Here is a 12,599-nt window from a genome sequence, read left to right as displayed (position 1 = left end):
TGTCACATTTGCAGAACCCCTGATGTGCATTAAGAGTGGAAATCCCTCACAAGTGACCCCATTTTGGAAACTTCACCCCTCAAGGAACTTATCCAGATGTGTAGTGAGCACCTTGAACCCACAGGGTTTTTTTGTTGTTGTGGATCATCTTGTCATGATATGTAGATTATGTAGGAGGAGCTACAAGCTCAGAGAGTTTCCCATTGACTGATTGATGTGACATATGCAGATTAGGGCTAGAGACATCTGTGATCTGGAGGATTATGGGGCCATTATACAAGTATAGACGCTTCTGTAGGGTCATTATGTGTCAGGTGTGAATGTCTCCCTAATGTTACACACAGGGCCCTATCACTCGGAGGACATTACGGGCAGGAAGAGGTTAAGACTATACTTTCAGGGATCATTTCTATAGTGTGTAACTTGAGAAATGTGCTCTAAAGTGTCCAAACTCCCCAACCACAAGGAGGAGCTGTAGTGATCTCTCCTGAGCGTGAAGTGAGCTCTCAGTTCTGCTTCATTGCAGGGGCTGATTGCTGGTGATGATCGTTCTCCTTCTCTGTTACAGAGAGGGTGGAGGTGGAGATCACAGGCTGAGTGGTTGGGTTTATGTAATGTAAGAAGAAGAGATACAATGGTTTTTGTTTTGGATTTTGTCTTCACAGCATTGTTTGTAAGGTGGAAAAACACTTAGGTTTTTAGTTTAGTGGTTTAATTCCTTAACAACCTAAGGTGGTTTGCACCTTAATGACCAGGCTAGTTTTTACATTTCAGACCACTGTCACTTTATGAGGTAATTACTCTGGAACGCTTCAACGGATCCCCCTTGATTCTGAGTTTGTTTTTTCGTGACATATTGTACTTCATGATTGCGGTAAAATTTCTTCAATATCACTTGCGTTTATTTGTGAAAAAAACGGAAATTTGGCGAAAATTTTGCAATTTTCAAAATTTGAATTTTTATGCCCTTAAATCAGAGAGATATGTCACACAAAATAGTTAATAAATAACATTTCCCACATGTTTACTTTACATCAGCACAATTTTGGAACCAAAATTTTTTTTTGTTATGGAGCTACAAGGGTTAAAAGTTGACCAGCGATTTCTCATTTTTCCAATAAAATTTACAAAGCCATTTTTCTAGGGATCACATCACATTTGAAGTCACTTTGAGAGGTCTTTATGACAGAAAATACCCAAAAGTGTCACCATTCTAAAAACTGCACCCCTCAAGGTGCTCAAAACCACATTCAAGAACTCTATTAACCCTTCAGGTGCTTCACAGGAATTTTTGGAATGTGGAAGAAAAAAATGAACGTTTAACTTTTTTTCACAAAAATGTTACTTTAGATCCATTTTTTTTATTTTCGCAGGGGTAACAGGAAAAAATGGACCCCAAAATTTGTTGTGAAATTTCCCCTGGGCACGCAGATACCCCATATGTGGGGAAAAACCACTGTTTGGGCGCACGGCAGGGCTCGGAAGGGAAGGAGCGCCATTTGAATTTTCAATTGTAAAATTTGCTTGAATAATTAGCGGACGCCATGTTGCATTTGGAGAGCCCCTGATGTGCCTAAACAGTGGAAACCCCCCACAAGTGACCCCATTTTGGAAACTAGACCCCCCTGGGAACTTATCTAGATGGGTGGTGAGCATTTTGAACACCCAGGTGCTTCACAAATTAATCCGTAAAAATGAAAAAGTATTTTTTATCCAGTTTTTCATTTTTATGAATCAATTTGTGAAGCACCTGGGGGTTCCAAGTGCTCACTATGCCACTAGATAGGTGCCTTGGGGGGTCTAGTTTCCAAAATGGGGTCACTTCTGGGGGAGCTCCAATGTTTAGGCACACAGGGGCTCTCCAAACGCGACATGGTGTCCGCTAACAAATTGGAACCATGTCGCATTTGGAGAGCCCCTGTGTGTCTAAACATTGGAGCTCCCCCATATGTGACCCCATTTTGGAAACTAGACCCCCCAAGGCACCTATCTAGATGCATAGTGAGCACTTGAAACCCCTAGGTGCGTCACAAATTGATTCGTAAAAATTAAAAAGTTTTTTTTTTTCCACTTTTTCATTTTTACGAATCAATTTGTGAAGCACCTGGGGGTTTTATAGGTCAGTTCGTTCCGGACGCGGCGATACCAAATATATGTACTTTTATTCTTTGTTTGCTTTTTTTTCATAATAATATTTATTGATGGGTACATTTTATTTTTATTTTTGGTGGATTATTTTTTTTATTTTTTTTTAAATATTTTTTTTACATTTTTTTTTACATTTTTTTTCACTTTCTGAGAGTTTTTACACTTTTTTACTTTGTCCCACTCTGGGACATTAACTTTTTTTATTCTGATCGCCTGCACAGCATAGGGATGGAGCACCATCCCTGTGCTATGCAGGCAGTCAGCGCTGCACAGTGAGAACATTGTGTGGTCATGCACTGCGCATGACCAAACAATGTTCCTGCTGCCTGGTGACCCGGATGTTGTCATGACGACATCGGGTCGTCATGGCAACACCCGGGAAGCCGCGGCAGACAGCGCTGGAGGCCGGAAGAGGAGGTGAGTATATCGATCACCTCTCCTTGCCACCACAATGCTGCGATCGACTTCGATCGCAGCATTGCGGGGGTTAATGTGCCGGGAGCGGTGCGGGACCGCTCCCTGCACATAGTACCGTGTGTCAGCTGTGACAATCAGCTGACACCCGGCGGCGATCGCGCCCGCACAGCCTGTGTGCGCGCGCAATCACGATGACGTACTAATACGGGTCAGGCTCTTAAAGCCCAGGGCACTGACGCGTATTAATACGCCATGGGCTGTAAAGGGGTTAAAGAGTGAACAATGAGTCTCATATTGCAGTTCTGACCAGTGTCAGCATTCCCATATATCCCAGTGATTCTGAGATTGTTATTTTGTGACACATATTTCATGTTAGTGGTACATTTTGGCTCTTATGATTTGTGTTTATTTATGAAAATGTCAAAAAATTGACAATAAATTTGGTATTGTCACAATTTTCAAACCTTGGATTTTTATGCCCTTAAACCAGATGGTTACATCACACAAATAGTTAATAAATAACATTTCCCACCTCTGCTTTACATCAGCATCATTTTTTAAATATATATTTTTTTATAACAAGTTAGAAGGTTTAAAAGCACATTCAAAAAGTTTATTAACCCTCCAGACTCTACCCAGGAATGTGGAAGGAAAAAAATGAACATTTAAATTGTTTCCACAAAAATGTTGTTTTGCTCCAAATGTTTAATTTTCACAAGGGTAACATGAGAAAATGGACTATAGAATTTGTTTTGCAATTTCACCTGAGTGTTCCGATACCCCATATGTGGGGGAAAACTACTGTTTGGGTGCACGGCAGGGTTTGGAATGGAAGGAGCACCGTTTGACTTTTGGAGCGCAAAATTGGCTGAAATACATAGGTGACCCTATGTCACATTTGCAGAACCCCTGATGTGCATTAAGAGTGGAAATCCCTCACAAGTGACCCCATTTTGGAAACTTCACCCCTCAAGGAACTTATCCAGATGTGTAGTGAGCACCTTGAACCCACAGGGTTTTTTTGTTGTTGTGGATCATCTTGTCATGATATGTAGATTATGTAGGAGGAGCTACAAGCTCAGAGAGTTTCCCATTGACTGATTGATGTGACATATGCAGATTAGGGCTAGAGACATCTGTGATCTGGAGGATTATGGGGCCATTATACAAGTATAGACGCTTCTGTAGGGTCATTATGTGTCAGGTGTGAATGTCTCCCTAATGTTACACACAGGGCCCTATCACTCGGAGGACATTACGGGCAGGAAGAGGTTAAGACTATACTTTCAGGGATCATTTCTATAGTGTGTAACTTGAGAAATGTGCTCTAAAGTGTCCAAACTCCCCAACCACAAGGAGGAGCTGTAGTGATCTCTCCTGAGCGTGAAGTGAGCTCTCAGTTCTGCTTCATTGCAGGGGCTGATTGCTGGTGATGATCGTTCTCCTTCTCTGTTACAGAGAGGGTGGAGGTGGAGATCACAGGCTGAGTGGTTGGGTTTATGTAATGTAAGAAGAAGAGATACAATGGTTTTTGTTTTGGATTTTGTCTTCACAGCATTGTTTGTAAGGTGGAAAAACACTTAGGTTTTTAGTTTAGTGGTTTAATTCCTTAACAACCTAAGGTGGTTTGCACCTTAATGACCAGGCTAGTTTTTACATTTCAGACCACTGTCACTTTATGAGGTAATTACTCTGGAACGCTTCAACGGATCCCCCTTGATTCTGAGTTTGTTTTTTCGTGACATATTGTACTTCATGATTGCGGTAAAATTTCTTCAATATCACTTGCGTTTATTTGTGAAAAAAACGGAAATTTGGCGAAAATTTTGCAATTTTCAAAATTTGAATTTTTATGCCCTTAGATCAGAGAGATATGTCACACAAAATAGTTAATAAATAACATTTCCCACATGTTTACTTTACATCAGCACAATTTTGGAACCAAAATTTTTTTTTGTTATGGAGCTACAAGGGTTAAAAGTTGACCAGCGATTTCTCATTTTTCCAATAAAATTTACAAAGCCATTTTTCTAGGGATCACATCACATTTGAAGTCACTTTGAGAGGTCTTTATGACAGAAAATACCCAAAAGTGTCACCATTCTAAAAACTGCACCCCTCAAGGTGCTCAAAACCACATTCAAGAACTCTATTAACCCTTCAGGTGCTTCACAGGAATTTTTGGAATGTGGAAGAAAAAAATGAACATTTAACTTTTTTCACAAAAATGTTACTTTAGATCCATTTTTTTTATTTTCGCAGGGGTAACAGGAAAAAATGGACCCCAAAATTTGTTGTGAAATTTCCCCTGGGCACGCAGATACCCCATATGTGGGGAAAAACCACTGTTTGGGCGCACGGCAGGTCTCGGAAGGGAAGGAGCGCCATTTGAATTTTCAATTGTAAAATTTGCTTGAATAATTAGCGGACGCCATGTTGCGTTTGGAGAGCCCCTGATGTGCCTAAACAGTGGAAACCCCCCACAAGTGACCCCATTTTGGAAACTAGACCCCCCTGGGAACTTATCTAGATGGGTGGTGAGCATTTTGAACACCCAGGTGCTTCACAAATTTATCCGTAAAAATGAAAAAGTATTTTTTTTTCCAGTTTTTCATTTTTATGAATCAATTTGTGAAGCACCTGGGGGTTCCAAGTGCTCACTATGCCACTAGATAGGTGCCTTGGGGGGTCTAGTTTCCAAAATGGGGTCACTTGTGGGGGAGCTCCAATGTTTAGGCACACAGGGGCTCTCCAAACGCGACATGGTGTCCGCTAACAAATTGGAACCATGTCGCATTTGGAGAGCCCCTGTGTGTCTAAACATTGGAGCTCCCCCATATGTGACCCCATTTTGGAAACTAGACCCCCCAAGGCACCTATCTAGATGCATAGTGAGCACTTGGAACCCCTAGGTGCGTCACAAATTGATTCGTAAAAATTAAAAAGTTTTTTTTTTTCCACTTTTTCATTTTTACGAATCAATTTGTGAAGCACCTGGGGGTTTTATAGGTCAGTTCGTTCCGGACGCGGCGATACCAAATATATGTACTTTTATTCTTTGTTTGCTTTTTTTTCATAATAATATTTATTGATGGGTACATTTTATTTTTATTTTTGGTGGATTCTTTTTTTTATTTTTTTTTTTAAATATTTTTTTTACATTTTTTTTTACATTTTTTTTCACTTTCTGAGAGTTTTTACACTTTTTTACTTTATCCCACTCTGGGACTTTAACTTTTTTTATTCTGGTCGCCTGCACAGCATAGGGATGGAGCACCATCCCTGTGCTATGCAGGCAGTCAGCGCTGCACAGTGAGAACATTGTGTGGTCATGCACTGCGCATGACCAAACAATGTTCCTGCTGCCTGGTGACCCGGATGTTGTCATGACGACATCGGGTCGTCATGGCAACACCCGGGAAGCCGCGGCAGACAGCGCTGGAGGCCGGAAGAGGAGGTAAGTATATCGATCACCTCTCCTTGCCACCACAATGCTGCGATCGACTTTGATCGCAGCATTGCGGGGGTTAATGTGCCGGGAGCGGTGCGGGACCGCTCCCTGCACATAGTACCGTGTGTCAGCTGTGACAATCAGCTGACACCCGGCGGCGATCGCGCCCGCACAGCCTGTGTGCGCGCGCAATCACGATGACGTACTAATACGGGTCAGGCTCTTAAAGCCCAGGGCACTGACGCGTATTAATACGCCATGGGCTGTAAAGGGGTTAAAGAGTGAACAATGAGTCTCATATTGCAGTTCTGACCAGTGTCAGCATTTCCATATATCCCAGTGATTCTGAGATTGTTATTTTGTGACACATATTTCATGTTAGTGGTACATTTTGGCTCTTATGATTTGTGTTTATTTATGAAAATGTCAAAAAATTGACAATAAATTTGGTATTGTCACAATTTTCAAACCTTGGATTTTTATGCCCTTAAACCAGATGGTTACATCACACAAATAGTTAATAAATAACATTTCCCACCTCTGCTTTACATCAGCATCATTTTTTAAATATATATTTTTTTATAACAAGTTAGAAGGTTTAAAAGCACATTCAAAAAGTTTATTAACCCTCCAGACTCTACCCAGGAATGTGGAAGGAAAAAAATGAACATTTAAATTGTTTCCACAAAAATGTTGTTTTGCTCCAAATGTTTAATTTTCACAAGGGTAACATGAGAAAATGGACTATAGAATTTGTTTTGCAATTTCACCTGAGTGTTCCGATACCCCATATGTGGGGGAAAACTACTGTTTGGGTGCACAGCAGGGTTTGGAATGGAAGGAGCACCGTTTGACTTTTGGAGCGCAAAATTGGCTGAAATACATAGGTGACCCTATGTCACATTTGCAGAACCCCTGATGTGCATTAAGAGTGGAAATCCCTCACAAGTGACCCCATTTTGGAAACTTCACCCCTCAAGGAACTTATCCAGATGTGTAGTGAGCACCTTGAACCCACAGGGTTTTTTTGTTGTTGTGGATCATCTTGTCATGATATGTAGATTATGTAGGAGGAGCTACAAGCTCAGAGAGTTTCCCATTGACTGATTGATGTGACATATGCAGATTAGGGCTAGAGACATCTGTGATCTGGAGGATTATGGGGCCATTATACAAGTATAGACGCTTCTGTAGGGTCATTATGTGTCAGGTGTGAATGTCTCCCTAATGTTACACACAGGGCCCTATCACTCGGAGGACATTACGGGCAGGAAGAGGTTAAGACTATACTTTCAGGGATCATTTCTATAGTGTGTAACTTGAGAAATGTGCTCTAAAGTGTCCAAACTCCCCAACCACAAGGAGGAGCTGTAGTGATCTCTCCTGAGCGTGAAGTGAGCTCTCAGTTCTGCTTCATTGCAGGAGCTGATTGCTGGTGATGATCGTTCTCCTTCTCTGTTACAGAGAGGGTGGAGGGGGAGATCACAGGCTGAGTGGTTGGGTTTATGTAATGTAAGAAGAAGAGATACAATGGTTTTTGTTTTGGATTTTGTCTTCACAGCATTGTTTGTAAGGTGGAAAAACACTTAGGTTTTTAGTTTAGTGGTTTAATTCCTTAACAACCTAAGGTGGTTTGCACCTTAATGACCAGGCTAGTTTTTACATTTCAGACCACTGTCACTTTATGAGGTAATTACTCTGGAACGCTTCAACGGATCCCCCTTGATTCTGAGTTTGTTTTTTCGTGACATATTGTACTTCATGATTGCGGTAAAATTTCTTCAATATCACTTGCGTTTATTTGTGAAAAAAACGGAAATTTGGCGAAAATTTTGCAATTTTCAAAATTTGAATTTTTATGCCCTTAAATCAGAGAGATATGTCACACAAAATAGTTAATAAATAACATTTCCCACATGTTTACTTTACATCAGCACAATTTTGGAACCAAAATTTTTTTTTGTTATGGAGCTACAAGGGTTAAAAGTTGACCAGCGATTTCTCATTTTTCCAATAAAATTTACAAAGCCATTTTTCTAGGGATCACATCACATTTGAAGTCACTTTGAGAGGTCTTTATGACAGAAAATACCCAAAAGTGACACCATTCTAAAAACTGCACCCCTCAAGGTGCTCAAAACCACATTCAAGAACTTTATTAACCCTTCAGGTGCTTCACAGGAATTTTTGGAATGTGGAAGAAAAAAATGAACGTTTAACTTTTTTCACAAAAATGTTACTTTAGATCCATTTTTTTTATTTTCGCAGGGGTAACAGGAAAAAATGGACCCCAAAATTTGTTGTGAAATTTCCCCTGGGCACGCAGATACCCCATATGTGGGGAAAAACCACTGTTTGGGCGCACGGCAGGTCTCGGAAGGGAAGGAGCGCCATTTGAATTTTCAATTGTAAAATTTGCTTGAATAATTAGCGGACGCCATGTTGCGTTTGGAGAGCCCCTGATGTGCCTAAACAGTGGAAACCCCCCACAAGTGACCCCATTTTGGAAACTAGACCCCCCTGGGAACTTATCTAGATGGGTGGTGAGCATTTTGAACACCCAGGTGCTTCACAAATTTATCCGTAAAAATGAAAAAGTATTTTTTTTTCCAGTTTTTCATTTTTATGAATCAATTTGTGAAGCACCTGGGGGTTCCAAGTGCTCACTATGCCACTAGATAGGTGCCTTGGGGGGTCTAGTTTCCAAAATGGGGTCACTTGTGGGGGAGCTCCAATGTTTAGGCACACAGGGGCTCTCCAAACGCGACATGGTGTCCGCTAACAAATTGGAACCATGTCGCATTTGGAGAGCCCCTGTGTGTCTAAACATTGGAGCTCCCCCATATGTGACCCCATTTTGGAAACTAGACCCCCCAAGGCACCTATCTAGATGCATAGTGAGCACTTGGAACCCCTAGGTGCGTCACAAATTGATTCGTAAAAATTAAAAAGTTTTTTTTTTTCCACTTTTTCATTTTTACGAATCAATTTGTGAAGCACCTGGGGGTTTTATAGGTCAGTTCGTTCCGGACGCGGCGATACCAAATATATGTACTTTTATTCTTTGTTTGCTTTTTTTTCATAATAATATTTATTGATGGGTACATTTTATTTTTATTTTTGGTGGATTCTTTTTTTTATTTTTTTTTTTAAATATTTTTTTTACATTTTTTTTTACATTTTTTTTCACTTTCTGAGAGTTTTTACACTTTTTTACTTTATCCCACTCTGGGACTTTAACTTTTTTTATTCTGGTCGCCTGCACAGCATAGGGATGGAGCACCATCCCTGTGCTATGCAGGCAGTCAGCGCTGCACAGTGAGAACATTGTGTGGTCATGCACTGCGCATGACCAAACAATGTTCCTGCTGCCTGGTGACCCGGATGTTGTCATGACGACATCGGGTCGTCATGGCAACACCCGGGAAGCCGCGGCAGACAGCGCTGGAGGCCGGAAGAGGAGGTAAGTATATCGATCACCTCTCCTTGCCACCACAATGCTGCGATCGACTTTGATCGCAGCATTGCGGGGGTTAATGTGCCGGGAGCGGTGCGGGACCGCTCCCTGCACATAGTACCGTGTGTCAGCTGTGACAATCAGCTGACACCCGGCGGCGATCGCGCCCGCACAGCCTGTGTGCGCGCGCAATCACGATGACGTACTAATACGGGTCAGGCTCTTAAAGCCCAGGGCACTGACGCGTATTAATACGCCATGGGCTGTAAAGGGGTTAAAGAGTGAACAATGAGTCTCATATTGCAGTTCTGACCAGTGTCAGCATTTCCATATATCCCAGTGATTCTGAGATTGTTATTTTGTGACACATATTTCATGTTAGTGGTACATTTTGGCTCTTATGATTTGTGTTTATTTATGAAAATGTCAAAAAATTGACAATAAATTTGGTATTGTCACAATTTTCAAACCTTGGATTTTTATGCCCTTAAACCAGATGGTTACATCACACAAATAGTTAATAAATAACATTTCCCACCTCTGCTTTACATCAGCATCATTTTTTAAATATATATTTTTTTATAACAAGTTAGAAGGTTTAAAAGCACATTCAAAAAGTTTATTAACCCTCCAGACTCTACCCAGGAATGTGGAAGGAAAAAAATGAACATTTAAATTGTTTCCACAAAAATGTTGTTTTGCTCCAAATGTTTAATTTTCACAAGGGTAACATGAGAAAATGGACTATAGAATTTGTTTTGCAATTTCACCTGAGTGTTCCGATACCCCATATGTGGGGGAAAACTACTGTTTGGGTGCACAGCAGGGTTTGGAATGGAAGGAGCACCGTTTGACTTTTGGAGCGCAAAATTGGCTGAAATACATAGGTGACCCTATGTCACATTTGCAGAACCCCTGATGTGCATTAAGAGTGGAAATCCCTCACAAGTGACCCCATTTTGGAAACTTCACCCCTCAAGGAACTTATCCAGATGTGTAGTGAGCACCTTGAACCCACAGGGTTTTTTTGTTGTTGTGGATCATCTTGTCATGATATGTAGATTATGTAGGAGGAGCTACAAGCTCAGAGAGTTTCCCATTGACTGATTGATGTGACATATGCAGATTAGGGCTAGAGACATCTGTGATCTGGAGGATTATGGGGCCATTATACAAGTATAGACGCTTCTGTAGGGTCATTATGTGTCAGGTGTGAATGTCTCCCTAATGTTACACACAGGGCCCTATCACTCGGAGGACATTACGGGCAGGAAGAGGTTAAGACTATACTTTCAGGGATCATTTCTATAGTGTGTAACTTGAGAAATGTGCTCTAAAGTGTCCAAACTCCCCAACCACAAGGAGGAGCTGTAGTGATCTCTCCTGAGCGTGAAGTGAGCTCTCAGTTCTGCTTCATTGCAGGAGCTGATTGCTGGTGATGATCGTTCTCCTTCTCTGTTACAGAGAGGGTGGAGGGGGAGATCACAGGCTGAGTGGTTGGGTTTATGTAATGTAAGAAGAAGAGATACAATGGTTTTTGTTTTGGATTTTGTCTTCACAGCATTGTTTGTAAGGTGGAAAAACACTTAGGTTTTTAGTTTAGTGGTTTAATTCCTTAACAACCTAAGGTGGTTTGCACCTTAATGACCAGGCTAGTTTTTACATTTCAGACCACTGTCACTTTATGAGGTAATTACTCTGGAACGCTTCAACGGATCCCCCTTGATTCTGAGTTTGTTTTTTCGTGACATATTGTACTTCACGATTGCGGTAAAATTTCTTCAATATCACTTGCGTTTATTTGTGAAAAAAACGGAAATTTGGCGAAAATTTTGCAATTTTCAAAATTTGAATTTTTATGCCCTTAAATCAGAGAGATATGTCACACAAAATAGTTAATAAATAACATTTCCCACATGTTTACTTTACATCAGCACAATTTTGGAACCAAAATTTTTTTTTGTTATGGAGCTACAAGGGTTAAAAGTTGACCAGCGATTTCTCATTTTTCCAATAAAATTTACAAAGCCATTTTTCTAGGGACCACATCACATTTGAAGTCACTTTGAGAGGTCTTTATGACAGAAAATACCCAAAAGTGACACCATTCTAAAAACTGCACCCCTCAAGGTGCTCAAAACCACATTCAAGAACTTTATTAACCCTTCAGGTGCTTCACAGGAATTTTTGGAATGTGGAAGAAAAAAATGAACGTTTAACTTTTTTCACAAAAATGTTAATTTAGACCCATTTTTTTTTATTTTCGCAGGGGTAACAGGAAAAAATGGACCCCAAAATTTGTTGTGAAATTTCCCCTGGGCACGCAGATACCCCATATGTGGGGAAAAAACACTGTTTGGGCGCACGGCAGGGCTCGGAAGGGAAGGAGCGCCATTTGAATTTTCAATTGTAAAATTTGCTTGAATAATTAGCGGACGCCATGTTGCATTTGGAGAGCCCCTGATGTGCCTAAACAGTGGAAACCCCCCACAAGTGACCCCATTTTGGAAACTAGACCCCCCTGGGAACTTATCTAGATGGGTGGTGAGCATTTTGAACACCCAGGTGCTTCACAAATTAATCCGTAAAAATGAAAAAGTATTTTTTATCCAGTTTTTCATTTTTATGAATCAATTTGTGAAGCACCTGGGGGTTCCAAGTGCTCACTATGCCACTAGATAGGTGCCTTGGGGGGTCTAGTTTCCAAAATGGGGTCACTTGTGGGGGAGCTCCAATGTTTAGGCACACAGGGGCTCTCCAAACGCGACATGGTGTCCGCTAACAAATTGGAACCATGTCGCATTTGGAGAGCCCCTGTGTGTCTAAACATTGGAGCTCCCCCATATGTGACCCCATTTTGGAAACTAGACCCCCCAAGGCACCTATCTAGATGCATAGTGAGCACTTGAAACCCCTAGGTGCTTCACAAATTGATTCGTAAAAATTAAAAAGTTTTTTTTTTTCCACTTTTTCATTTTTACGAATCAATTTGTGAAGCACCTGGGGGTTTTATAGGTCAGTTCGTTCCGGACGCGGCGATACCAAATATATGTACTTTTATTCTTTGTTTGCTTTTTTTTCATAATAATATTTATTGATGGGTACATTTTATTTTTATTTTTGGTG

At 40.9% G+C, this 12,599-nt stretch overlaps 4 non-coding genes across 4 annotated transcripts; all 4 read left to right on the top strand.

The window, feature by feature from the left end:
* Positions 1-384: 384 nt before the first annotated feature.
* On the top strand, positions 385-602 carry LOC141253388 (small nucleolar RNA U3). The gene has a single exon (XR_012314479.1). It is a non-coding gene; the product is annotated as a small nucleolar RNA U3 (small nucleolar RNA).
* A 3,237-nt stretch (positions 603-3,839) lies between these two features.
* LOC141253377 (small nucleolar RNA U3) lies at positions 3,840-4,057 on the top strand. The gene has a single exon (XR_012314468.1). It is a non-coding gene; the product is annotated as a small nucleolar RNA U3 (small nucleolar RNA).
* A 3,239-nt stretch (positions 4,058-7,296) lies between these two features.
* Positions 7,297-7,514, top strand: LOC141253147 (small nucleolar RNA U3). The gene has a single exon (XR_012314247.1). It is a non-coding gene; the product is annotated as a small nucleolar RNA U3 (small nucleolar RNA).
* A 3,239-nt stretch (positions 7,515-10,753) lies between these two features.
* Positions 10,754-10,971, top strand: LOC141257083 (small nucleolar RNA U3). The gene has a single exon (XR_012318020.1). It is a non-coding gene; the product is annotated as a small nucleolar RNA U3 (small nucleolar RNA).
* Positions 10,972-12,599: the final 1,628 nt, after the last annotated feature.

Source organism: Phyllobates terribilis, unplaced genomic scaffold (genome assembly GCF_046119375.1).
Source record: "Phyllobates terribilis strain yellow unplaced genomic scaffold, ASM4611937v1 Scaffold_2__4_contigs__length_985480577, whole genome shotgun sequence".
NCBI lineage: Eukaryota > Metazoa > Chordata > Amphibia > Anura > Dendrobatidae > Phyllobates > Phyllobates terribilis.
This window is presented reverse-complemented; position numbering and strand designations above follow the sequence as displayed.